Genomic DNA, 25,423 nt, shown 5'->3' on the forward strand with positions numbered 1-25,423 from the left:
CAAAACTGTTGCTATGCAAAACAGCTCTCGATGGCCCTGCTCCATTTGTCCCTCCCCCCAACTGACACCTGGGTGGGGTGAGGATATCTTAATAATATTTCCTCCAATATTCCTATACACTTTGAGTTCTGGACACCATTCCAAATCTTTTCTGGGCACCCCCCTTCGCTGTACCCTGTATCAGTAGCACTTAGTTGTCTTTAACTTCATTTCAAACAATTTTGTTAGGCTGTTGTGATTAACTGTTTATCAGTGTGCATTTAAAAAAAACTTATGAAAATAGGTGAAATTTTGTGTAGCCATCTTAATGTTGAAGATGGAAGAAAATAAGCAACACTTTCAGCATGTTATGCTTTATTTTAAGAAAGGTAGAATGCAACTGAAATGCAAATAAAGATTTGTGCAGTGTATGGAAAAGATGCTGTGAATGATCAAACATGTCAAAAGTGGTTTGCGAAGTTTCACACTGGAGATTTCTTGCTGGATGATGCTCCACAGTCACGCAAAGCACTTTAAGTTGTTAGCAAGCAAACTGAAATGTTAATTGATAACAGTCAACATTATACCATGCAGAAGAAACAGCCAACATACTGAAAATATTCAAATCAATAAAGTTCCTGGTGAAAATGAAAAATCTCTTTTATGGAAAAAAAACCGCAAACATTTTGGCCAGCCCAACAGAATTTAAGTACTTTACTAAATACTAAATAACTACATATATTAGACGCCTACCACTCGACCAAGAGTTTTATAATTATCTATCCTCTAAGAGAAGGAAGCCCCACATGACAGAGAAAAGCCCCTTTTCCGCTAGCCTAAGAACGCCCCGTAGGAGAGTCTAACTTCCGCATTCCGCTTCTGTAACCTGCTTCTGCCGTGCAGCCAATGAGAGCCACAGCACCTCAGATATCCCCAAATAAGGAAATAGACAGAACTTCCACATTCCGCTTCTGTAACTCGCTTTGCCCACGTAGACAGGAAGGTCCTGCAGGCTATGTAAACCTTCTTGGGGTTTACAAGCCCTTTGTTCGGGGCTCAGAATTTGGAGACCACTTCCGGGGCCATGCACATAAATAAAGATTGTGCTCCTGAACCCCTCGGTGTCTGGTCGCTTGATTTTCTGTAATATTTGGTTCCCTCACCGGGAAGCGACTTTACATAAATTCGGGCCGATTTGCCCCTGGCTGGACAGGGCAGGCCGGGCGGCCAGTGGCGCAACTGGGGACCGGGGGAGCACATGCCCTGAGATTTCTCAGGCCTTGACCAGTTGGGGCACTGGACTCCGACCCTCAACTCCAGGCGGGAAGTGAGGGTTTCAGACCATGATCTATCGGAAATCGGAAGGCGTCGGATCGGTAAGTGCCAGGGGAACCGGACCCGAGACCAGGGAGAGACTGATCACCTCTCATAGCCAGAAAATTCGATCAGAGTCAGGAACTTAGAGTGAGTCCAATCATCAGACCCTCACTGGGGGAGGGACCAGACACGAGACCAGGAAGGGAGGTTCAAGTCCTCCCAGGGGTGCCTGAGGATTGAGACTAGGTAGTCCAATCACTGGACCCTCACTCGGGGAGGGAATGTTTAACTTCTGAGTGTCTGAGAGTGAAAGTGAGAGTGTGTGTATTTGTGGCTCCACGGGTGAAAAACCTACGGAGCAAGATTGGACCCCAACCTGCAGTTCCTGTGTCAGGTCATAGGGCATAACGGCTGGCAGTTAACGCCGAATTCTGCTGGGACAACCTTAGTCAAGACCAACTCCATCCCATGAGGGAGTAGGCAAGGAGGACGAGCGAGTGAACCCCGCCCTTCTGTGTCTACGCCAAGCGGGAGGAAAACCATGGGAGGCGGGCCTTCCACAGTCCTAGACTGTATGCTTCAGAACTTCAGTAAATTTAGAGGGCAGGACCCATCGCTGAATGCAGAACAACTTGAGACTTTTGTACCTCAGAATGGCCGACTTTTGGGGTCGGCTGGCCCCCCGAGGGAACTTTAAATTTGTCCACCATTAGAGCAGTTCACCTCATAGTTACAGGAAAGCCAGGTCACCCCGACCAAAAGCCCACGAGAAAAGCCTGGTACTTTGGTTGGTTGTGCGGTTTCAGCCAGCCTTTCCAGGGAAGGAACAAAGGTTGCTTTCCTGAAAGATGGCTAAAAGGAACCTGTAGGCACAATGGATGCTCAAGGATTTGAGTGAAATGACTGGTACAGGGGAAGCCAGATGGCGGATGTGTGGCTCTGCTTCTGTGCCCTGAGGGGCAGACTGAGAAGTCAATCTGAAGGTTACCTGTGTGAGTTCCAGCAAAGCGGACTTAAGGATCATAAGTGATCCAAGCTGTTCTTGGTGTGTTTATGCAAATGAACAGTCAAAATCAAAAGTGGGACCCAAAGTAGTCCCTGTAATAACAGTAAGGGTGATCTTAAGGAGAAAAATTATAGTTCAAGGAAAATCACTATGCTCAGCACTGGATATCAGAATGGCGCAGCTAACTGTCTTAAAACTGTCTTATTTTCATTTAAGAGTTGAAACCAGGTTTGTGACATCACCAAAGATGTACAATTTACAGGTGCAAAGGACCTGTCAAATTTCCACTGTTAAATGTTATTTCAGTAAGGACCTTGCAATGGAATGTCATCCCAAAAGACAGTCTCACAGGCACAGCAACTGGTTTGGGGATTATTGTGTGAATTAACCTGTGTGTTCTTCTGTTTTCATAGGCTGTATGCCTATGACCTGCCTATGCCTACAGATGATTAGTTACAATACAGGCCTCACTTAAGGAGCCCATCTTCATCATCGCCCCCCACTTGAGACTCAACGGTTTGATTGAACTAAGTAGTTAGGTTGATAACAGTTGGGGTGGTCTGTGGGCTTCCCTTTAGAACTGATTTTCCCTTTTGTGTCTTGATAACTTGGACAGAAAGGGCTCAGAAATATGAAATGAGGGAAATCTTAATGTATTCCCCTCAGCCTGAGTGAAGTATAGCAGGCCACCAAGAGTCTTGGATAGGTGTAGCCTGCCTCGTACACCTTCCTCCAGATAAGCCATTCTTTACTGAAGTCCCTGCCTTTGTCATTTAACAATTATAATTTAATTGTGCTTCTAATTTCTTGCCTAATCTGTCACCTCCAGAATATGACCTGACCAGAAGGCCAATGGTCCAGTAATGCCAGCCTTTGGACACCACGCCAGCCTTTGGACACCAAGCCTGCGACTTCCTGGTGACAGCCAACTGACCAGGACAAGGTCCTTCCCCTTGCAGGAAGGACTCCCTCTGTGCTGCACCCCCCTCCTAATCTTTCAGGGTACCCCTGACCCAAGGGTAGGTAGGACGATGTCCATGTTCAGCCTGAAGTAGTTATAAGAAGATGAGACCTTCATCCATTGTCCTTTATATGATTCCAGAAGAAGAAAGGAATCTCAGAGCCCCTCCTAATAGTTGAGAAAAATGATGAGGAAAGAAACCTCATTAATGCTCTGAATCCAGGAAAAGAGGGGGGACCTGTATATTCCTAGGAGAAGAGTGTTGCTATTTTGTTAATGAAAGTGGCTTAGTTGAAGATAACTTGCAACGCATAAATGAACTTAAAGACAGAGACTACGGCCCAGAGCCGAAATGGGAGCATCCTCCTGGTGGAAGAACACTCTTCTCTCTTTCCTAGCCCCCATCCTAGGACCCCTGATCATCCTCATCCTAGTCATTACCGTAGGACCCTGGGCCATCAGGACAGTAGTCAGCCAGTTAGAAGGAGCACTAGTATGGAAGACCACTAGCCGCATTCTCATGCTCCAGCAACAAGAGCAGAGAATCCCGTTATTGGATGCTGAGACAGACGAAAGCGCTGTCTAAGCACCCACAGGGGGGAATGATAGAGAAAAGCCCCTTTTCCACTAGCCTAAGAACGCCCCGTAGGAGAGTCTAACTTCCACACTCCACTTCTGTAACTCGCTTTGCCCACGTAGACAGGAACGTCCTGCAGGCTATGTAAACCCCAAGAACCCTTTGTTCAGGGCTCAGAATTTGGAGATCACTCTCCTCTGGGCCCGTGCACGTAATAAAGATCGTGCTCCTGAACCCTCGGTGTCTGGTCGCTTCATTTTCTGTAACACGTATCCCAGAAATCTTTTAGACTTCCTCCAGAACGTTTAGATGCTTATCTTAGTCAGCTCAGGATGCCATATCAAAATATCATAGACCAGATGGCTTCAACAACAGAATGTATTTTCTCACAGTTCTAGAGGTTGGAAATCCAAAATCAAGGCACCCGCACGCTCAATTTCTGGTGAGGACGCTCTTCCTACCTTGTAGATGTCCACCTTCTCAGTGAGTCCTCCCCACATGGCCTTTCTTCAGTGTGTGCAGAGACAGAATTCTCCGGTGTCTCTAACAAAGACACCAATGAACCAAAGTCCCACCCTTCTGATCTTGTAACAGGGTGTAGCCAAGAGGGCCCGCCCCCCCCCAAAAAGGATTTGGGATGGGGTCCAGAGCTCAGGGTGTCCAGGAATAATTAAGATGTCCTCACCCCCACCCCAGGTGTCAGTTGGGGGAAGGAACACATGGAGCAGGGCCATTGAGAGTTGTTTTGCATAGCAACAGTTTTGCAGCTAACCTCCGAATGGTCATTTAACGTATCTATAACCTTTAACTGGTTTCATAGATATGTTAAATAGCTGTGGCCATGCCCTGAGCCAGGGAGAAGGGAGTGGCTCCTACCCAGGATGTAACTGGGGGCTGGTCCCGAGTTACAGCGCCTGCGTGAGAGCTTGGAATTGATTGGCTCCACGACATGGGGCCACACCTGCCCAGACTAACAATGGCAGCCCAGTTAACTTGGAATAATACAGAAATACTGGCAGGTGTAAGTGATTGTGGGAGGAGTTGGAAATGGGGCTACAAAGCAGGATTGGCATGGGGATTTAAACCCAGACGCAGCAGCCATCAGGGAGAAAGCCACGCGGTTTCAGCGGAGTAAGGGTCCCCTCTTGGTGAGGTGAGAGAGCCACGGAGCTTTGCCAGAACGGAGATCCTTGCAGCCAGGTGATGAAAGCCACATGCTTTTGGTCAGAGTGCTGACCCCTACAGGTTTGGTAGAAGAGACCCATGTGGCCTTGCGATGGGTCTCCCTTGGTCTCCCTTTGGCTGTGTGGCATGGGAAGCAAGACTTTGCCTGGAAAAATGGGTACGAGAACTCTTGCCAGTGAGAAGGTGCCACATGACTTTCGATTAACTGAGGATCCTGCCTGGATGGCGAACACAGCTCATGGTGCCAGTGGCCTGGAAACACAGATGTGTGCTTCTTTTCTTGAGATACGGTACCCTGAATTAGGGCAGGGGGAGAAAAAAGCACTGTGGGCATCTGTAGTTATCCTAAAGTACTTTGATATTTTTATGGGGACATCGGGTCACTACTTTAAGTCTGTACAGCTTTAAATGAACCTTTCCTTTTCACAAATCTCTGGCATTGAGAAATGTCTTTCCAATTGGCAGTGGACAGAAGAGCCCAGTAGGTATTAGTATACTGACCTTGGGAGGAGCCCCTGTTGTTCTGCAGCAGTTTTTTTGGCATCCCTCGGTGGGCCAAGTATTGCCTCCCCACCTTGGACCTCTGTTTGGTAACAATCTCACTTTACCTTAATTACTTATTTAGAAGCCCCAGTGCCAAAACCAGCTTCATTAGAGGTTAGGGCTCCCACCGATAAATTTGCAGGAACACGTAATAGTGATCTCAAAACACCTTAGATATATTTCTGTATCACCTCTCGGCAGATTATTATTCTGTTTCTCACCCACTTGACTGTGGCCTCTTCAAGAGAAGGACTTATAAACAGGTGAATACCTGTTTTTTTTATTTATCTTTTCTTTTTTTTTAATTTAACTTTTGTTCAAGTACCGTTTTCTTTCTTGTATTCCCAGCCCTGACCCCCACAGTGTTCCCCACCTCCCTCCCATCTCCGCCCATACCTGTTTTTTTTTAAAGATTTTTTATTTTTATTTATTTATCTTTAGAGGAGAAGGAGGGAGAGAAGCATCAATATACGGTTGCCCCCCCTCCGTGCGTCCCCTGCTGGGAGTTGGCCTGCAGGGAACTGGCCTGCAACCCAGGCATGTGCCCTTACTGGGAATCGAACCGCGATCCTCTGGTTTGCAGGCCTGTGCTCAATCCACTGAGCTACACCAGCCAGGGCTGAATACCTGTTTATTTCAACCACTTATCGGAGGGCCTAACATCCAGGAAGCAAACAGTAAATGATGAAAGAGGCTAAATGAATCAGTTATAAGTCTTTGGCATAAAATTCATTTAATCCAAATGAAAGAGTGGGACCAGTAGTTGAGTTCCATAGAACCCAGAGGCTAACTGTTTTGCCTATGAAACTGGTGTGCATATAATAAAGAGGAGATCATTCAAGATGCCCCACTAATGAATAATTTAGTTTAGTTTCTCAGTTATATAAGATATGGGGGAAAAAGTAAACACAGCTATGCTCTAGACAATTTATACTCTACAGCATATTAAGATAGCCTGCTTTGGGGTATACTTCTTTGAAGAAGAGACAAAAGTCTTAAGGAGCTTACAAGTTAGTTGGTAATACTATACTTTAGAAAAAAGGAGGGCAAGGTAAACACCTCAAAATAAAAGTAAATACCAAGAACTACAACAAAGAAAGATAAACCTGTAATACCAAAATGTATTATCACAATATTAAAACTTACATGTAATTTTCCATGGTTTAAATTAATGTCACTATGGTTAAGTTGGGAAGCAGAGAAGACAGCAGTAGAGATGCCATGGTCCCCAAAAAGGTAGAAGAGTTGATTCTTCAGTGTCCTCATGATGGGAAGTGGGGAGATTACCATTAGGAGGCAAATTAGATACACAAAAACACAGGGGATTGATAGAGAGATAAGAACACCCAGACAGACAGACAGACAGACATACAAACACGGAAAGAAAAGAAATTCAACAGTCTCTCAAGAATTATTAATGCACTATTAAGCCACAGTAAATTTCACAGAAGAGCAAATATCTTAAACAGTTCCGCAAATATTCTAAGTATAAGGAGGTACACAAAGGTTGGTAAAATGCTCAAGAGATTTTTAAAAATGGGTTCAGAAAGTCAACCCAAAAGCAAAGTAGGCATGTACACATTTTCTAAATCATTCCCTTGATCTACAGACTACAAGAGTTTGGGGGGGCATCTTAATTCTAGTTGCAGTATTGTGGCAATAAACGAGGACAAGTCACAAACTTGTTCACATTTGAAATCTCATTCCAGAACTTTAAAAGTGTGTATCTATTACAGCAAAGGCACAATCCATATTGTTCCCCATGCATATAAACCCAAACACAATACAGCACTTTAATACCTGTGAATAGCCAGTTAGAAAAATAAAATTCTAAAGAAAAAAAAAAAAGAATTACCTGGTTGACTCTGCCATCCAAAGGTATGGCATAACTACTTGTTCCAGGTCACACCAACATAATTCAAGTCTTGGTTATGTTTCTTTCCAATACATTACATAATAAAAGCTCAAAAAGTGACCCTTTCTGAGATAAAATAACTGCTATTTTTAAAACAACAAAATCCTTACATTGTTAAAACAGGGAAGAGTAAAGTATCTCCTAAAACTGTAGATAGGGCCACTAATCTCAGTGTATTAAAAAGCAATGCTCAAATATTTGGGGCAGAGACTACGACTTCATTTTGACTAAATGTGAGAAAATACAAGAGGCAAGCAAGAAACAGCTGACTGGAAACAAAACACAAGTAGGAACTAGCCTCTAAATCAAAAGGAATCTATCTTTTCAGCTAGAAAAAAGTTTCCGAATGACAAAGGGAGCCAAACCAATGGAGATGTTTTAAGAAAAGCACACAGTAGCAGTATGTTGCACTGATTCCACCAGATATTAACTACAAGTTAGAAAAAATCTACTTCCAGAGTAAAACTAGTTCCCCTGGGAACAGGGGGTGGTGGGGGGGAATAAGATTCACTTTAAGGATACAAACTTGCAGCAAGTAGTAAAACAAGCTATAGAGCTCTGATATATATATATATATATATATATATATATATATATATACACACACACACACACACATATATATATACATACTATAATGAATATAGGCAATACTGTACTATAATTATGTAGTATCATCACAAAGGCAAATGTTACAATGTATAAATGTATCCAAGTAATGCATTATAGAACTTAAATTTACACAATGTTATAGGTCACATTTACTCAATGAAAAAATATTCCACTTCCTGTATCAATTCCAACTGACTGGTAAATGTTCCACCAGTGTGAATAGATGGTGGCAGAGAGACATTGCAGGACGAAAGGGCTTTGATTCCTAATGTGCTGCAATGCTTGGCAGATTCCTACAGAGCACAGGGGTTCCCTAGCACCAGGCTCCCACAGCGCCCTCCCTCAGGGAGTTTGTGGAAGACAGCCTGTGGTGAAACCTCTGAACATCTTTCCCTGGTACCCGAGAGAGCAGATTTCTGGGGAATTCAATCAAGGAGGCACCACAGCAACTTCATAGTCATCCAATGAGTCACACCCCTCTCCACAAGGTCTGGATCTCATCCCTGAATGGGCCTCTTCCTTGGCTGCTCACTTATAGTGCTTGAGGTATGGGCTGCTCCTTACAGCTATTTATTTTTTTAAATATATTTTATTGATTATACGATTACAGTTGTTCTATTCTCCCCTTCATTCCCCTACACCCAGCACACCCCCTCCCCCACATCCCCCCTTTAGTTTATGTCCACGTGTCTCAAGTTCTTTAAATTCTGTATTTCCCATATTAGTCTTGCCCTCCCCCCTATTTTCTATGTACCGTCTATGCTACTTATTCTCTGTACCTTCTCTTCCTCCTACTCCCTTGTTGCTAACCTTCCATGTGACCTTCATTTCTATGGTTCCGCTCCTGATCTAGTTGTCCTCTTAGTTTACTTTTGTTTTAGGTGTGGTTGTTAATAACTGTGACTTTGCTATCCTGTCACTGTTCACATTTTTAATCTTCTTTTTCTTAGATAAGTCCCTTTAACATTTCATATAGTAAGGGCTTGGTGATGATGAACTCCTTGAATTTGATCTTATCTGAGAAGCACTTTATCTGCCCTTCCATTCTAAATGAAAGCTTTGCTGGATAGAGCAGTCTTGGATGTAGGTCCTTGCTTTTCATGACTTGGAATACTTCTTTCCAGCCCCTTCTTGCCTGTAAGGTCTCTTTTGAGAAATCAGCTGACAGTCTGATGGGAACTCTTTTGTAGGTGACTGTCCCCTTCTCTTGCTGCTTGTAGGATTCTCTCCTTCATTTTAATCTTGGCTAATGTACTTATGATGTGCCTTGGTGTGTTCCTCCTTGGGTCCAACTTCTTTGGGACTCTCTAAGCTTCCTTGACTTCCTGGAAGTCTATTTCCTTTGCCAGATTGGGGAAGTTCTCCTTTATTATTTGCTCAAATAAGTTTTCCACTTGTTGCTGTTCCTCTTCCCCTTCTGGTACCCCTATAATTTGGATGTTGGAACGTTTAAGGATGTTCTAAAGGTTCCTAAAGCCTCTCCTCATATTTTTGAGTTCTTGTTTCTTCATACTTTTCTGTTTGGTCATTTTTTTCTTCCTTCTGGTTTACTCCCTGGATTTGAGTCCAGTTTCCTTTCCATCACTATTGGTTTCCTGTGCATTTCCCCTCATTTCAATTAGTTTAGCCTTCATTTGTTCCTCTAATTTGTGACTAAAATCAGCCAGTCCTGTGAACATCCTGATCACCAGTATTTTGAACTGTGCATCTGATAGGTGGCTATTTCTTGGTCACTTAGAGTTATTGGCTCTGGGGCTTTGACTTCTTCTTGAGCCATAATATTTTGATCTCTTCCCGCCTGTTACGTATGAGGGACAGAGCCCTAGGTGTTCACCAGGGCGGGGCAACTCAGTCGCTGGGTTGTGACACTGTACGTGGGGGTGGGGTCAAAGAGGAGCAATGGCGGTCCCCTCTGCTGCTTCCTGCCGCTGGGCCCTACGTGGTCTGTCTCACTGCTTGTTCCTTCGCCTGGTTTATCTGCACGCCAATGTGTGAATGTGGTCAGCCTGCCGCCTTGCGCCCTCACTGGGTCTGCAGGTCGCAAACCCATGCCTGGGATCTGTCAACTGCTGCCTGCACACCTGGGTCAGTCCAGCGAGTTTTCCTGCGCGCCCCTACTCTGCCTGCCACTGACCCCGCCCCTCTTACTGGTCTGGCTGAACGGTTTGTTGTTGCCGGACTTCCATATAGTTCAATTTTCTGTGTTTTAGTTGCGTTTTTGTTACTAAAACTTTGTTGTCTTTAAACTTGGTTGTGCGAGGAGGCACAGTGTTTCCACCTACGCCCCCATCTTGGCTAGAAGTTCTACATCTATTTCTGTACTCTCGAAATCTCTTTACTTACTAGCCAATACTATTTTTGTTAATTCTGTAAACATTCCCTGTTCAAATTACTGTGTCATTTCTCCTTGTTTGGACTAGAGTAACACAATCCTGAAAACTAAAAAAGACTATCCTCACACCAACTGAAGATTGTAGGACAAGCAGTTAGGCAACAAAATGAATGGAGTATACAATGATCCTGATACTTTGCCAGCCAATATACTAAGTATTTGGGTTTGTTTCATCTCAGTTTCTCAGCAAAATGTTAAAGACTTGTCATTAGCTTTTTTGTTATGAGAACTGTCCATCCTGATCAGAAGAAAGGTGGATAGCTAATGCTAAGTACTGAGGGCAGCAGTTGCCAATTTGGCCATTGCAGGTCCTGCTCAGGAAATCCATCAGAGTCAAACTTGCAGACAGAAGAATGCTGTAGTGGCCTCATCTACTGGAAGTCAGCTTGAACAGGTGCCTGCTAACTGAAGCACATGATCTTTCTGGTGCTTCCTTCCCCCCCTCTATGATTACTAGCAAGCCTGAAAAAGAACAAAATAAAACCACTGAAAAACAAGTTAAATTTGATGTAGGCATGGTAGGCAGGCTAAAAATAGAACCCTACGTTATCAAGGAGCAAGGAAACAGCAAATTCTTTAAACAAATCCCAGAAACAAGCAACAGTAAAGGTTACTTTCGCTTGTTCACAGAATCTCAAAGTGAAAGAAGAAAAAGACCATCAAAAACATTTATTGGAATAAAGCCGTTCTAGCCCTGTCAGAACACAAATGAAAAACTACATATATACACAAGCAATAAAGAATTTAATAAACTTGTTATATCACTCCTTTAGAAAACAATTTTGGAAGAAAGCAACAGTAAATGACAGACTTTGCTACTGTACTAAAAATGAAATACACTGAACACCAAAGAACAGTGGTAATTACCAGAAAGACAGCTTTATGTTTCTATAAGACATTTGTTTTATTTTAATGTGGGTTGGGGGGGGAGGAATATGCGTTTTGCAGAAATAAAAATACTTTCAAAGACTGCAATTTTTAGTAATTTGTCTTATCCAATACTTAAACTGTAATTTCTCCATATATTTTTAAAAGATTTTACTTATTTATTTTAGAGAAAGGGGAAGGGAGGGAGAAAGAGAGAGAGAGAAACATCAATGTGTGGTTGACCCTCGAGTGCCTCTCCCTGCTGGGGACCTGGTCTGCAAGTCAGGCATGTGCCCTCAACTGGGAATCAAACTAGTGACCCTTTGGTTTCCAGGCCAGTACTCAATCCACTGAGTCACACCAGCCAGGGCCTGTTTTTTGTGTGTGTGTGTTTTACGGCTGGTAAGTCTAGAGTGGAAATTCATTTTGGGGTTTATAGTGAATGCACAGAGATAGTCTTTCCTGAGAACAGAGGTTATGTACAACTTCTTCAAGTACAGAATTTTTTCCCCAAAGATTCCATGTAGCTAATGCACAATGACTCCAACAACTTTCCTCTGCCAGAAAAGCAATTAAATAGCTCTTAATTTTGTCCCTACTTTCCTGTTGGGAACCGCCTGCCTGGTTTCAGAAGCTGTAACCCACCACAGCTAAGGCTGAGTGAAAGACCTTGGAACCCTAAGCCTCCAAGGAGACAAAGCTTATCTCTCAGGCAGGGTGCCACCTCTGCCCCCTTTTACTTCACCCTGCTTGGCCCCAGTTGGATGACAAGTTAGTCAATGACAGGTAAGATTTCTCAAGGGAGGGATAACCTAAGACAGGCATGGTCATGAAGGGGCCCTCAGGGAAGAACTTGGGGGGGCTACAGAAAAAGGGGGTGATGGATGCTCACACCTCAGCTCTGACATAGCCTGAGTCCTCATTCTGTTTGCAAGAAGTCTCCTAATCTCTTGGCTGCCTCACTTCCCCTACCTGACTTAAGCTTGAAACAGTGCAGAAGGGCAGTACAGCCCTGGGCAGAAACAGGCAGTTCCCTGGGGGCAATCAGGCCTAAGAAAGAATACATAAAATCTTGTGAAAACTGCTTTGCTAAGAATGCCCTCAATTTTCTGATAAGGGTCTATCCATGAAATGAGTTTGTTTCCCAAAGTTTTACAGCCCTTCAGCTAACTGATCCTGACTCAGAATAAGCCCTCATAGTTCTTTGTATGTTATGCACAGTATCCTTACTGCCTGACAATGACTGATGAGCTTTACCTATATACCCTGTATTCCTACCATGCCTGTGCAAATTGAACCCAATAAAAGCCCACTGAAGAACAGGCTCCTGGCACTTCTCCTTTGAGAGATTGACCACCTTTCCTCCTCAAGCACTCATGTCTTGGTAGACTTATTCTGATCTGTGGCAGATGGGGGGCTCTGTGGGCAAAGCTTCCCTGCATTGTCCTAAAACAAATTTCCTCAGGGACTTTAGGGCAGGTGTTTTATTTCTCCTTTCTCCTGCTCTGATTCAAAATCATCCCCTTTTAGTGTAAAATTTCCAAGGCATTTAGTAAATGTTCAGATTTATTTCACAGGGGAGGAGGTTCCCACACCACTTTGAATTTAGTATGTCTGAAACCAAAACCTACATAGCCCCCCACTTTTCAAATTAGCTAGTCTCTATAATTATTTCTCTTAGTGAAAAATCCCATTCTGTCACTATCCGTATCAATTTTAACTAGGTCATTGTAACTATAACAAACTTCATGATGGCGTTCGTATCTGTGGTTCTCCCAATTTCAATAGCATGCTTTATACCATAGGTGGAAAACTCAAGGCCCACAGGCTGAATCTTGTTTCCACTTTGTTTTATGCATCTTGGCACCTTGTTTCCACCTGACAGCACAACCAAATTCTCGCTTAACTGTTAAGGAATAGTTACATTTATACAGTCCTAAAATTACATTCAGTCCTTTGAAGGCAAGGCTGATGTGGCCCCTGGTGAAAATAAGTTTAACATCCCTGCTTCATACCATTTGGATTCATCTGCCCACTACACCACTTTTATTATGAAAGAACAAGCCTTCAAAATGTAGAGATACCTTGAGGATGGTGCAAAAAAAGAAGAGGAAATTCTACCTGGCAGGGTTCATGGCCACCACTTTCTAAACACAGTATCACTAGCTTTATCAATTTTGTAAATGTTACCTTAATATTATTTTGTTGGGTGAAGGAACTGCTTAGCAATCAGTTGCCTAAGGAATCAAATGGTCACAATACACTTACCTGTATTAGTTTTCTATCATTGCCATAATAAATTAATATAATTAATGGTTCAAAACCATGTAAGTTTATAATAATACAGTTCTGGAGATCAGAAGTCTGACACCAGTCTCACTAGGCTAAGATTAAGGTACAGACAGGTCTGAGTTCCTTTCTGGAGGCTGGAGTCGGGGGTGTACTCTTGCATTTTGGAACATCTAGTGTTTATCTTTCTTTGGCTCATGACCCACTCCATCATCTTCAAAGCCAGCAACATTCAGTTGAGTTCTCTTTCCACTTTTAAAGAAACCTGTGATTACACTGAACTCATCAGGATAACCCAGGAGGCTTCCTATCTCAAAGTCAGCTGATTACCAACCTTAACCTCCTCCTGCCATATTAGGCAAAATATTCACAGGTTTCAGAAATTAAAACATAAACATCTTGGTGTGGGGCATTATTTGTCTACTATACTACCCACACTCTATTTTCTAGTAGAATGCTATTCCATGGGGAATGAAACAAATCCAAATTAAATGTGTTAATTTGTGGCCAAAATCAATCCCATCTCTATTTCTCATCCAAAATACAGTAAAGAAGTAAGAGATCACAATGGCCTAAATATAAACATCAAGGTTAAAAATGCTTAGAGCTCAGTCCTGCTTAATTCCTGACCTTACTTTTAGGGTAGTGGAAAGCTACTACACAGTTTATATTCTCAGTGTTTACAAAATTCAACTCAGCATCAGTAAAATTCTGTACACGATAGCCCAGAACTTTTTATTTTGATATTTGTAGCAGATTCAAAATTGTCCAAACTTTGATGGAGTATGCTTCCAGGATGGCCTCAAGAGTCTATTTTAAAAATAGACTGCCCTGCAGGTAAATGCTTTCCGTATATCACTAAAAATTACTGGAAAAACACACTAGCCAGAAGAATATTAAGAACTTAGGAGCAGGACTTGATTTGAATAATGCTCTATACAAGAGATGGCACTAACAGATACAAAAGAAAGCAAGCAGACATTGATTGAACTTTGTTAATAAGCCTTGAGCTAAGTGAGAAAAGGCCAAGAATCAAACATCTTATGGAGGTCAGAATTGGCCCTTAACAGTGACCATTAACCTCACCACTGGCCATTAACCTTACTATCAACCACATCTCAGTTTTAAGAATCAAATGAAATAATGTGCATATTCAAGTTTAGTAAAATGATGTTTACCTAACACTATAAAGAGTAAAAACAATGTTACATATATCCAAAAAGAGATCTGTTTCTAAAGTTAAAAACAAATCAATAAAAGTCTTTCTATACTGTAACAGTTCTAGTCTCAGATAATATCCAGTATAATTCAACCATTTCTTGGTGGCTCCAAATCAGTATAAGGAACATGAGTGATGACACTGTGTCACAAATATGTCAGGATCAATGGCTACAGCATAGATCCTCCACAGTTTAGAATTTTGTCTTTCCCTTTCAATGCAGTAATTTCTCATTTCTTATTCTGTGACCACATGATTCAAATCTAATTTATTTTACATACAGCTATGTTGGGCCTAATGTATTTCCACAGCCTGTCTTTGCTATATATATTTTTAACTCCTGGTTCTCCCTGTCTACAATATTGATGGCGAGATTGTATTAGGCACCTCACTCTCTGCCGAGTGTTGACTCACAAAATACTATTACCTTTATTATTAGTGCAACTATCATCTGTTGAGTACTTAATGCACATAAATCTTTGGCTTATTTTAAATACATTAATTGAATCTTAACAAAATTCTAATAGTATTATTTATAAGGATGGGAAATTAAGGAAAGAGATTAAATAACTTGCTTAGGAGGCAGAACTAGGGTTGAGTTCTAGGTCTATCTCACACCAAACCCTGTGTCCTTAAACACTATAAATTATTTTACAGAAAAGAAAGCTGATTTAGGAAATGGACATAATTTTGAGTTAGTTCATGAATCTATAAAACGGAAATGATAGTCACCTGTCTCTCTGACAATATTGTGAAGATTAAATGGAAAGCTATATGAAAATGTTGAAGCAACGAAAGGCATTAGTATTTCATATTGCACAATTTCAAGAAGCACCATTTACACAAATAGTGTGAGTTTTCCAGCAGCAGTATAGGGAATACCAATTATACTGTATTCTACATGAACAGTGCCTTCCAGAGCTATGCATTGCAGATGTCCATATATATGTGTATATATGTGTGGGCACATCTATCTATCTATCTAAATAAATTATTAGTGTGGATTGCATTCATTTTCTTATCAAGATAAAATAAAACCAGGGAGTATTAAAACAGTGACAACGGAACAGGTTTTCTTAACAAGAAAAAGGAAAAAAGAGAACTTATAAGTTAGTTTGTTTGTTTAGCCATAAACAACCACACATCCACAGTGATTTCCCTCCCTTTACAACCAAATCAATTTCACAAATGGTTACAATAGACACTTATATAAATCACTGCAGAAAAACCTAAAACCTTTCTTTTTCTATTTCTAATTTCTGTGGTTCATAAATGAAGACTTCAACTCATCCTATTTGCAGAAAAAAAAGTCAAGTCCATCAAAATGGTTTAGAACTACTTAAAGTAATTATTTTAGGAAGAAATTTACAATACATGTTAAAGTTATTACAGACCACTTCCAGGAAGTAAAACTAAAATTATAGTACTACCATCATGCATTCCAAGATTTGCTCTTATATTTGAGTATCAATGTGACCAAGAATTTAAAAATCTACTCTAGTCATCAAGAGACTATGATAAAACACAAAAACAGAGGAGTAGAACATATAGAAGTCACAGGGGTAAAATAAACCATCTTTCTAAATACTGTAAATCAAAAATTGATTTGTGTTTATTTGTTAAGCTATGGAATTCCTAAACATTTCTAACAAACTTAAGGTCAATATTTTAAACATGGACTACAAAAATACAATGATACATAGTCAGGAACAAAAACTCTGAATTATAAATCCCGGAGCAAGGAGTGATGCCCTAACTGATCCATGCACCAATATACTTGTAGCTCCCATCACCACCAGCTCAACCACCAAGCGCCTGGCTATACATGTGCAGGAGTCACCTGACACACTAAACAGAGGCCCTACCATAGTCCTGGTTACCTACCAAAGTATCCAAGTCAGAGAAAACTCAAGCACTCACATTTTCCATGCCTCTATCACCAAATCCATTTGGCTTACATGGCAATAGGATGTAGACAGCTAGCCTTTTCTAACAGGCTAGAAGCCTCTCAGAACTAACTAGAGTTATACTGGGTTGGCCGAGAACTCCATCACTTTTTTGCTGTACAATAGCTCCAGTGGTGCTTAGTTGCCTTTAACTTTATTGGAAACAATTGTGTTAGACTGTATTGTGCCAGCTGTCATGTTAGCATGCATTTAAAAAAAGAAACATCAAAATCAGTGAAGTTTTGTGCAGTCATTTTAATATTAAAGATGGAAGAAAATAATCAAGCATTTTCAGAGTATTTTGCTTTATTGTTTCAAGAAAGGTAAAAACACAACTGAAATGCAAAAAAAAAATTGTTCAGTGTACGGAGAAGGTGCTGTGACTGATTGAACATGTCAAAAGTGGTTTGCAAAGTTTCTGGGTTCTACTGACATTCTGGACAAATAATTCTTTGCTGTGGGACTGCCTTATACATTGGAAAATGTTTAGCAGCACCCCTGGCCTCCACCCAGTAGAAGCCAATTTAGGAAATAGCTGACATACTCAAAATTACCCAAATCAATAAAGTTATTGGTAAAAATAAAACATTTGTCTTATTTTAGAGAAAAAACATAATGGACGTTTTTGGCTAACCCAATACCACCCCTTGGTGATAACATTCCTGATACTGTTTCTTCTTAATCCATATTTTCTAGTCTTTTTACAATGAATTTCTACTATTATTATATATGGAAAGAAGCAAAAACAAATAACCTTTTACTTATTACTTCTACAGTGACTAGTAAAGTCTCTATAAATGACCAAAAGTGAATCACAGGTGTTCAGAAACTAGTCAGTACCAATACGCCAATATAAGAAAATACCTACACTAGGGCAGGGCGGGGAATACAAGAAAGAAAACTGTACTTGAACAAAAGTTAAATAAAAAAAAAAATACCTGCACTACATGGACCTAAGCAGCATATACAATACCACCATAAAAAGAAATGACATGGCTATCAAATACCTAAAAACTATGTTTTGATACCTATCAAAAAATCCAAATCCCCTATAAAGGACTGACTGACTGAAAAATGACAACGATAAGATAATACATCACTATAGAACTACTTTTAAAAAAGCATAGCTTGGGAAATCTGAAACGACTTGCTAATAGTAACCTGACAGACCAGGTCCAGAACCTAAGTAGTTGTTACACTTCATACAATACTCTCTTTGGAGCGCTCTGGTCTGAAGGAGTCAAAGAGCATTCACTATCTACTTCATATCCCATCATCACCTACTCACTGCATAAAATCCTTTATCATCCTTACCATGTATCATTTTTGTTCATATATAAAAGTCTGAAAGGACATCATTAAAAAACCATTAACCAAGAAAACCAGGAGGAACAGATGTGGATGGGGGAGATTTGCCAAAGGAAGAATTTGCTTAGTTTCATTTATTTCATAGTTTAAATCATATCTTTGAACATATATTATAAAATTAATTAACAGAAAATATATATTACATTGGAGGTCATGACATTTTCTTCTAGATAATACTTAGGGATCTTAGTTCCTTCCCTGAAAAGATTTCCCAGGTTAATTATACTGTTGTATTATAGACTATAGTCCCAGAGACCAATTTCCAGATAGCTAGTATCCCTTCTAAGCACAGAACTTCTAAACACCTGTGGGGCTGACCCTTGCCCAGAACAGATGCCTAGTCACAGGAGATACTACCAACCACATGGCCATCCCCCTACTCTTCCAATTCAACTGCCAACTATGGATGCTAACAAGCATCTTCCACTCTTCTCTTTGTTCACTTCCCATTCATCATCAGGCCAGAAAAGGAATTCATTACATTCTCCACCAAGAAGTATCCATTTCCGCTTTAAACTTTATTTTCCTCTACAAGGAAAGATCTACTTTTTATTTCTCTTCCTTCAGTGTTGCCTCAATGGATATAATTGTAAAAAACAAAACAAAACTGGAAACAATCTAAATGACCACCAACAGAGAATATGGCTAAATATATTATATACAGCAGATATATAATACATAATATATACAGCCAATACTTTGAAGCCACAACATTTTTTTTAAATATTTTATTTATCTTTAGAGGGGAAGGGAAGGAGAGAGGGAGAGAAACATCAATGTATGATTGCTTCTCGTGCATCCCCTGCTGGGAACTGGCCCCTGCGGAGAACTGGCCTGCAACCCAGGCATGTGCCCTGACTGGGAATCAAACCACGATTGTCTGGTTCGCAGGCCCACGCTCAATCCACTGAGCTACACCAGCCAGGGCTTGAAGCCGCAACATTTTTTAAACAATGTATTTCTTTATCTCGTATGGAATATTAGAGAGACATTGAGTGACAAATGCAAGTGAAAAACTGTTTGCAGTGTACCTCAACTTTACATAAGTGTAAAAAGGATATTTATTCATAGTTACTTATATACAAATAAATAGTTTCTTTTCTACCACTCCAGAGATGAATGGCTATATTCCAGTGAGGAAAGTGGGAAACTAAGGAGGAGACATTTTCAGTTCATACAACTTTTTGTACCACTTTAACCTCATCACCTTTTTAAAAAAAATATTACCAATTTAAAAGATCAATGAATTATTTTAAACTTACTTAAAACTTTTATGTTCAGAAGTGTATAATACTTGATAAAGTTAAGAGCAAATGGTCAAATTCATCAGCTTGAGAATCAATCTCACTCCTTTATAATCATGCATTTAACATTACAAAAAGAAACCTCCAGTGTCTCCCTCATCACCAAGATACCCTACATTTCCAATTCCCAACAGTAAGGATTACATTTTTATTTAATAAAGCAAGAATCTTAAGTGGCTAAACTGTAATAGAATTCAAGCTGCAAAGGCAGATACAAGAGAAATGTGTAATTGTAGCCTCTGTAGGGTAGCCATTAACTTTTATAGATTTATGTAAGTCCAAAATTTCACATGAATCTTTAGGAAGCATAGTTACGTGTAATCTGTGTGAGGGCATTCTGGGTGACCACATAGTTGGAGCTTCCTGATATCACCAAAAAGAATAAAATGACATTGTAGTATAATGCATACTTTTATTCTTTCATGTCCATATAAGCACAGAAGAAACTGTGAGACCAGAGAGCTTATGAAAATACTGTAGTTCATGTAAAAATGTGTCTAACTCAACAGCAGAAAAAAGAATTCCATGTCAAACCATTCATATTAAGAATTTTCATATATAATAACTCAAGATATGCATATAGAAAATAAAACTGTTTTAAATAAGCTTATAATTACTTAGTAATCATTCTCAAAATAAAGAACTCATCTGATAACCTAAAACAAAAAAATCCAATTTTGTTACATATATACACAATTAAAAACACCAACAAACAATTGTGTGTGTCATCTAGCGACTAAAATCAAATACTACTTAAATGCCATTAAAGGGACAGCTGACCAGTGATTATTCTCATATTTGTTCACATAGATGTCCTGAGCATCCACTGGGAGATACAAGAACAGGAAGACATGGTCTCTGTTTTCAAGCATTTTATAATTCAATTCCTACTGTTAGGAGTTCTCAAAAACAAAATCAGAGTAGAAAGTTATCAAGAGGTTAAACTACACGAGAGGAGACAGAGAAGAGGGACCTCTAAGAAAATATGGTACAGAAGCTAGCTCTTCACATGTATAAACTAAAGTTTGAATAAAATAAGAAATTTGAAAAGGAGTGCACAAATTATGCTGTTTTGAAAGTCAACACCGAGGAACAAGGACTTTATTCCACAGTAGATCTGAAGTTACTCAGTGAAAGTACCATGGTCAAGAACACAGTTCGAAGTTAAGACATGCTTGGAATTCACTTGCCACTTCTTCTACCTACTAGCAATGCCTTTAGGCTCACGAAGTCTTAATTTTTCCCAGTAAAGTGGGATAATGGCATCTACAGCATTGAATTATTATGAGGACCAAATGAGAACAAAACATTCAGGACAATGGCTGTCATAAGAAACAATGAGCGTTGGAGTTTTTCTGTTTTGTTTGTTTGTTTGGCAGGGAAAACATGATCAAAGTTGCATTTAGAACAATTAATTTGGTAACAGTATGCGTGATGAATAGCAAAACCTAGAAATTAGCGACGTCTCCTGTTAATGGCAATTAAGGTAAAGGGATTAAAAGTACTTAGTTGATGAGAAAATAGAGAAGAGGAAGGAGAATCAGGTACCACAATGAAATAAATGACAAAAAATTATTTCTGAGAAAAGGGGAGAGTAGAAAAGTAATTATCATCTTTGATTTTTAGCCTAAGAAAATGTTTAAGGTCATTAACATAAACAAGGAAATGGGGGAAGAATTATTAAATGTGCAAAGTTAACAGTTTAATTTTGAATCAGGATATTGATTCAGGATAACAAAATGAAGGCCTCTTAAAGAGTTTATCAAAGAGACTAACAACAAAAGGCAATTCTAAAGCAGAGTGACTAAAGTAACACAATCCTCCATCTTCTTGGCTAATGGCATCAGCTCAAGGAATTTAATATTTTAGTAATACACTACTAGAAACCTCATCTAAAAGGATTATTTGAATTTCACACTATCCTTTGGATTCATTTTCAGTGTGTATGATTATATTCATGTCTCTATTTAGTAAAGAACATTTCCAACCAAAAACAAGAAACTTTCTAAGGCAGTCTTCATTAATGGGAAACAGCACGGCAGAGAAGAACACAGGGATTAAGTGTGCCTCCATCTAGAGCAGTCACCACCATTAAAAAGGCAATGGAATCTAGAGCTTCAGTTTATTAATCTGTAGAATAGGGAGAATATCCCCTATGATGTTGTGAAAATACATAAGGAAAAGCATATTACCAGCAACCGTAACTAAAATGTCATGGATGTTTTTGATTCCTTTTAAAAACAGTTTCCCAAATAATAAAATGCTCCACTAATGAGCCTAAGAGTTCAGGCTATACATGTTTAGAATAAGACTGTTCTTTGTGATGATCTTACTCAGTTCTATGTTTTCCCTGGAAACTAGTACCAAGATGAACACACAGTATGTTTTTAAGAGATACAATTCTATGATTCAATCAACAAAGGACCCCCAGCTCTTTTACATGGAGAAATACAAAATGTAATAGGGAATTCTAGCTTTCTATCTATTTAATAGTAAGCAGTGTAGTTATCATTCTTCTATTTATACCTTACTCCCTGAGGTTTACTATAAAAATATTTAATCCCTGGCTGTTTTCTGAGTTTCTTTTTAACCTGCATGATATAACAAACGTCTCTGGCCTTCCACTTTACCTCTTCTTCACAAACGAGCCAGTTAATGTTTAAGGAATTAAATCTGTTTTCAACTGACCATATGAGACTTAAACATACTTTGAAAAATATACTTAAAAACAAAAGGTAAACTATTTTAGTAACCTACTTTACAAAGTCATCCAAGCCTCACATAAACTACCATTAAGCTCTGTGGCAACATGTTACTCAACTTGCCTAATACGTACAATAAGTATCCTCATCTGGCCTTAGACATTCTGAAAGTTTTACCACAATATGTTTCAAAATACTGGTTTGTAGCCCTCTTCGAAAGCTACTTAAAAGCTAAAATATTAGGGAAAATTGGAGACAATGTTCAGCAATAAAAAAAAATACATACTTATGTAGCTTTTCAAAAGAACGAAGTTACATAATAAAATGGAAGAATATCTGCGAATACTGTTGGCTAATAAAAACCACTATACATGTTCTCAATTTTGCTTTTAAAACATTACATACACAGAAAAATCCCGAACAGCTAAACAGTACACGTGAAGACTGGTTACCCTGGGTAGTAAAAGGTGAAAGCGATGTCTTCATTGTTTGGCCGCTTGACTTTTTTCTTAAAACACACACACACACACACACACACACACACACAGAACTTCTGTACTTTAAAGAATAATAATAATTATTGGGCAAAAATAAATATTGGTAAAACCACACTTCCCCCTCTGTACCCATATTCTTCTAATTTGTATTTTTTTAAATATAGTTACGACTTCTTAACTTTAAAACAAGGACATACAAAAACAATACTACAAGTTAAAATATGCATTCGATTTGCAAAATTACTCCCTCTGGCTTTTCTACTCACGGATCCTCTCTACGCCGGTGTTTGAAATACCCTAAGGACCAGCACCATACTTAAACAGTAGTAAACGCTCTAGCAAACAAACAAAACAGAAAGTAAGAAAACGCCGGTGCCTGCTCTAAATCCCTTCCCAGCCCTCAAGGCTTCCCCGTGCCTACGTAGGTTGGATTCTCTTCCTTCAAAAATCAAAACAACAGTAAGTCACGGGGTGGATCTGAAAAGGCCCTTAAGGGCCCGCGGGTGTGTGAGAACGGCAGCCAAGCGGAGCCTGAGTCCCGAAGCCAGTCAGCGCCGCAGGACTGTCCCATCCTCCCTCCCCGCCCCGACCTCCCAGCCCCTTCCAACCCCAAGACTCCCTAGACACTGCCCCCGCAACTCTGCGGCCCCCGAACTCCCGACCTGCGTGGAACAGCCTGCAGCCCAGCCCACCCGAGCACTTGAGACGTACCAAACCGCATGACCCGGAGCCCACAGGCAGCGGTGTTACCTGTGCAGTGGCGGTCCTAACAGCCCACCGCAGCAAAGCGTAGGGTCAGCCCCTAGGACCTGGCAAGCTCCCGGACAGCTGACTGCCTCCACCGCCACTACACAGATGCACCGCCGCTGCAGCTGCCGCAGCTGCCGTGTTGAGGGGCGGCTCCGGGATCAGGAGCGGAGGAAGTCCTACCGACAGGACCGAGGAACCTCCGGAGACCTGGGCATGCGCGAAGAAACGCGACCGCTCCAGCTTTCGCAGTGAGGACACCGAAGTCAACAAGGCCCGGGGACGCCCCATTCCGGCCCCGCCCCCTCTGGGATAGCTCCTCCCTCGGCACCAAACAACGCGAGGACTGGATGGGGACTGCTGGCACAGACCCCGCGAGAGCGGGAACTTAGTCTCGGAGTCCCTTTCCCCGAGTTTTAAGCTCTCTGCGGTGTGGCCCTCCGGCACCCGCGTTGGCGCAGCCAGAACTGGGGGTGGAGTCTTTGCCTCAGGGGAGTCGTTTTCGCGGCGCTCCGGGACACGGCCTCTCGCTTTGGAGCTGCTTCCAGGTTCTTGCCCCCGATTAAGTCTACGGAGGCGGTTGTAAAGACTGCTCACCAATTTACGTGAAAAGCCAAGGATTTTTTCTCAAAATCGTATCTCGAGCGATTTTCTCCACCACAGTTATTAATGCTTTCGCCGTCAGGGCCTGCGTGTTTCCCTCGGCGGCCTTAGCTTTTTCGCTGCCTTCCTGAATATCTGCCCGCAGAGCCCACGTTCTCGGCCTAACTCCAGATTTGGGCTTGTTGGTCCCACGGCAAAAGCGTGTTCATCCACAAATTGAGTACTTACGACTGGTGAAGACGGTGTACCAAGGAAGCTTCTCTTGGTCTGAGTAAACATCTCATAGACCGTGACCAGAAGGAAAGCTTTTTGAGGAACAGGGATAGAAAATTGAGAAGAGGGAAGGAGACAGAGTCAGGAGAGATGGGAAAATGTTGCTCCGGTGAACCTAGTCAGTAAACAAGCTGTTCATACATTTAAGAGTGAGTGGTAATATACATAAAAGGCAGTGTGTGTTCTCATAATTACTGTAATTTTTGTGCCAATGTTCTGGGGCTTTCCTATTCACTACTCTTTCTGTGTGTGTCTCCCTCCAGCTACTGGTAGGGTTGCATTACTTGAACTCTATTCAGTTTTGATTTTCAGATGTATTAGCAGTGATGGCAGGCTACCTGAGTTTATAGGTTACAAAAGGTAAATTAGAGTTGGTTACACATCCTTGAAGCCCAGGTTAGTTTCCCACCATAGTTAATTATGTGCAAGTGTTTAATATATTCATGAAAGAACATGCAAGCAGTGTCAGCTGAAATCACAAAATAATTTGCAAACAAGACAACAGCGAACAAGACAAAATTGCTATTAAGGTGGAGTGCCGTTCAACTCAAGAACTTTATTCAGTTTTAAAATATAAATGCACATCCCATTGACGTTTAGCTGTTAATTGCAAAATCTCTATTCATCTGCCTTCTGGATTAAAGCCGGTGGTCATGTATTCTTTGGCTCTCTGCCTGGTCCCAGGGCACTCCTAACTGTTATGGGGTCATATAACAATTTTACAGGATTAGCTTTCAATTATTCCAAGAAGAAATTTTAACATTTGAAAATATCTTACCATAAGCAAAGTAAGTAGGAATGGTTAAGTGAGAAAAACAGCTAAACAACTGCTATAACCTTTACCATTTTCTTCATTAATGTCTTTATTCCTCTACTCTGCTATAGGAATTTTTCAGAGTTCTGGGGCATTTTTCCTCTTCTCTCTCTGCATTAAAGTTGACCACTGATCATTTTTAATAAGGCTCTTTAAATAAGTACTTTGTTAATAAATAGGACCAAGTGCTATTCTTGCGGGGAAATGGTTGAACAGCAAAAATGCTGTTAACCATGTATCTTCCTGTGCCACCCATACCTCATGGTGCCACCCCATCTCCAACTTCAGACCATTTATGATTATGCCT

At 40.7% G+C, this 25,423-nt stretch overlaps 1 protein-coding gene across 1 annotated transcript in view; it reads right to left on the minus strand.

Annotated features, from left to right (window-relative positions):
* The window catches only part of PCMTD1 (protein-L-isoaspartate (D-aspartate) O-methyltransferase domain containing 1), a 95,459-nt gene extending 71,742 nt beyond the window's left edge, over positions 1-23,717 (minus strand). The window contains exon 1 of the mRNA XM_037038685.1: positions 23,430-23,717. The gene's annotated coding sequence lies outside the window, so the exon portion shown is untranslated. The remainder of the gene's footprint in view (positions 1-23,429) is intronic.
* Positions 23,718-25,423: the final 1,706 nt, after the last annotated feature.

This window comes from Sturnira hondurensis, unplaced genomic scaffold, assembly GCF_014824575.4.
Source record: "Sturnira hondurensis isolate 20B ecotype Veracruz unplaced genomic scaffold, ASM1482457v3 Scaffold0024805, whole genome shotgun sequence".
Lineage (NCBI taxonomy): Eukaryota > Metazoa > Chordata > Mammalia > Chiroptera > Phyllostomidae > Sturnira > Sturnira hondurensis.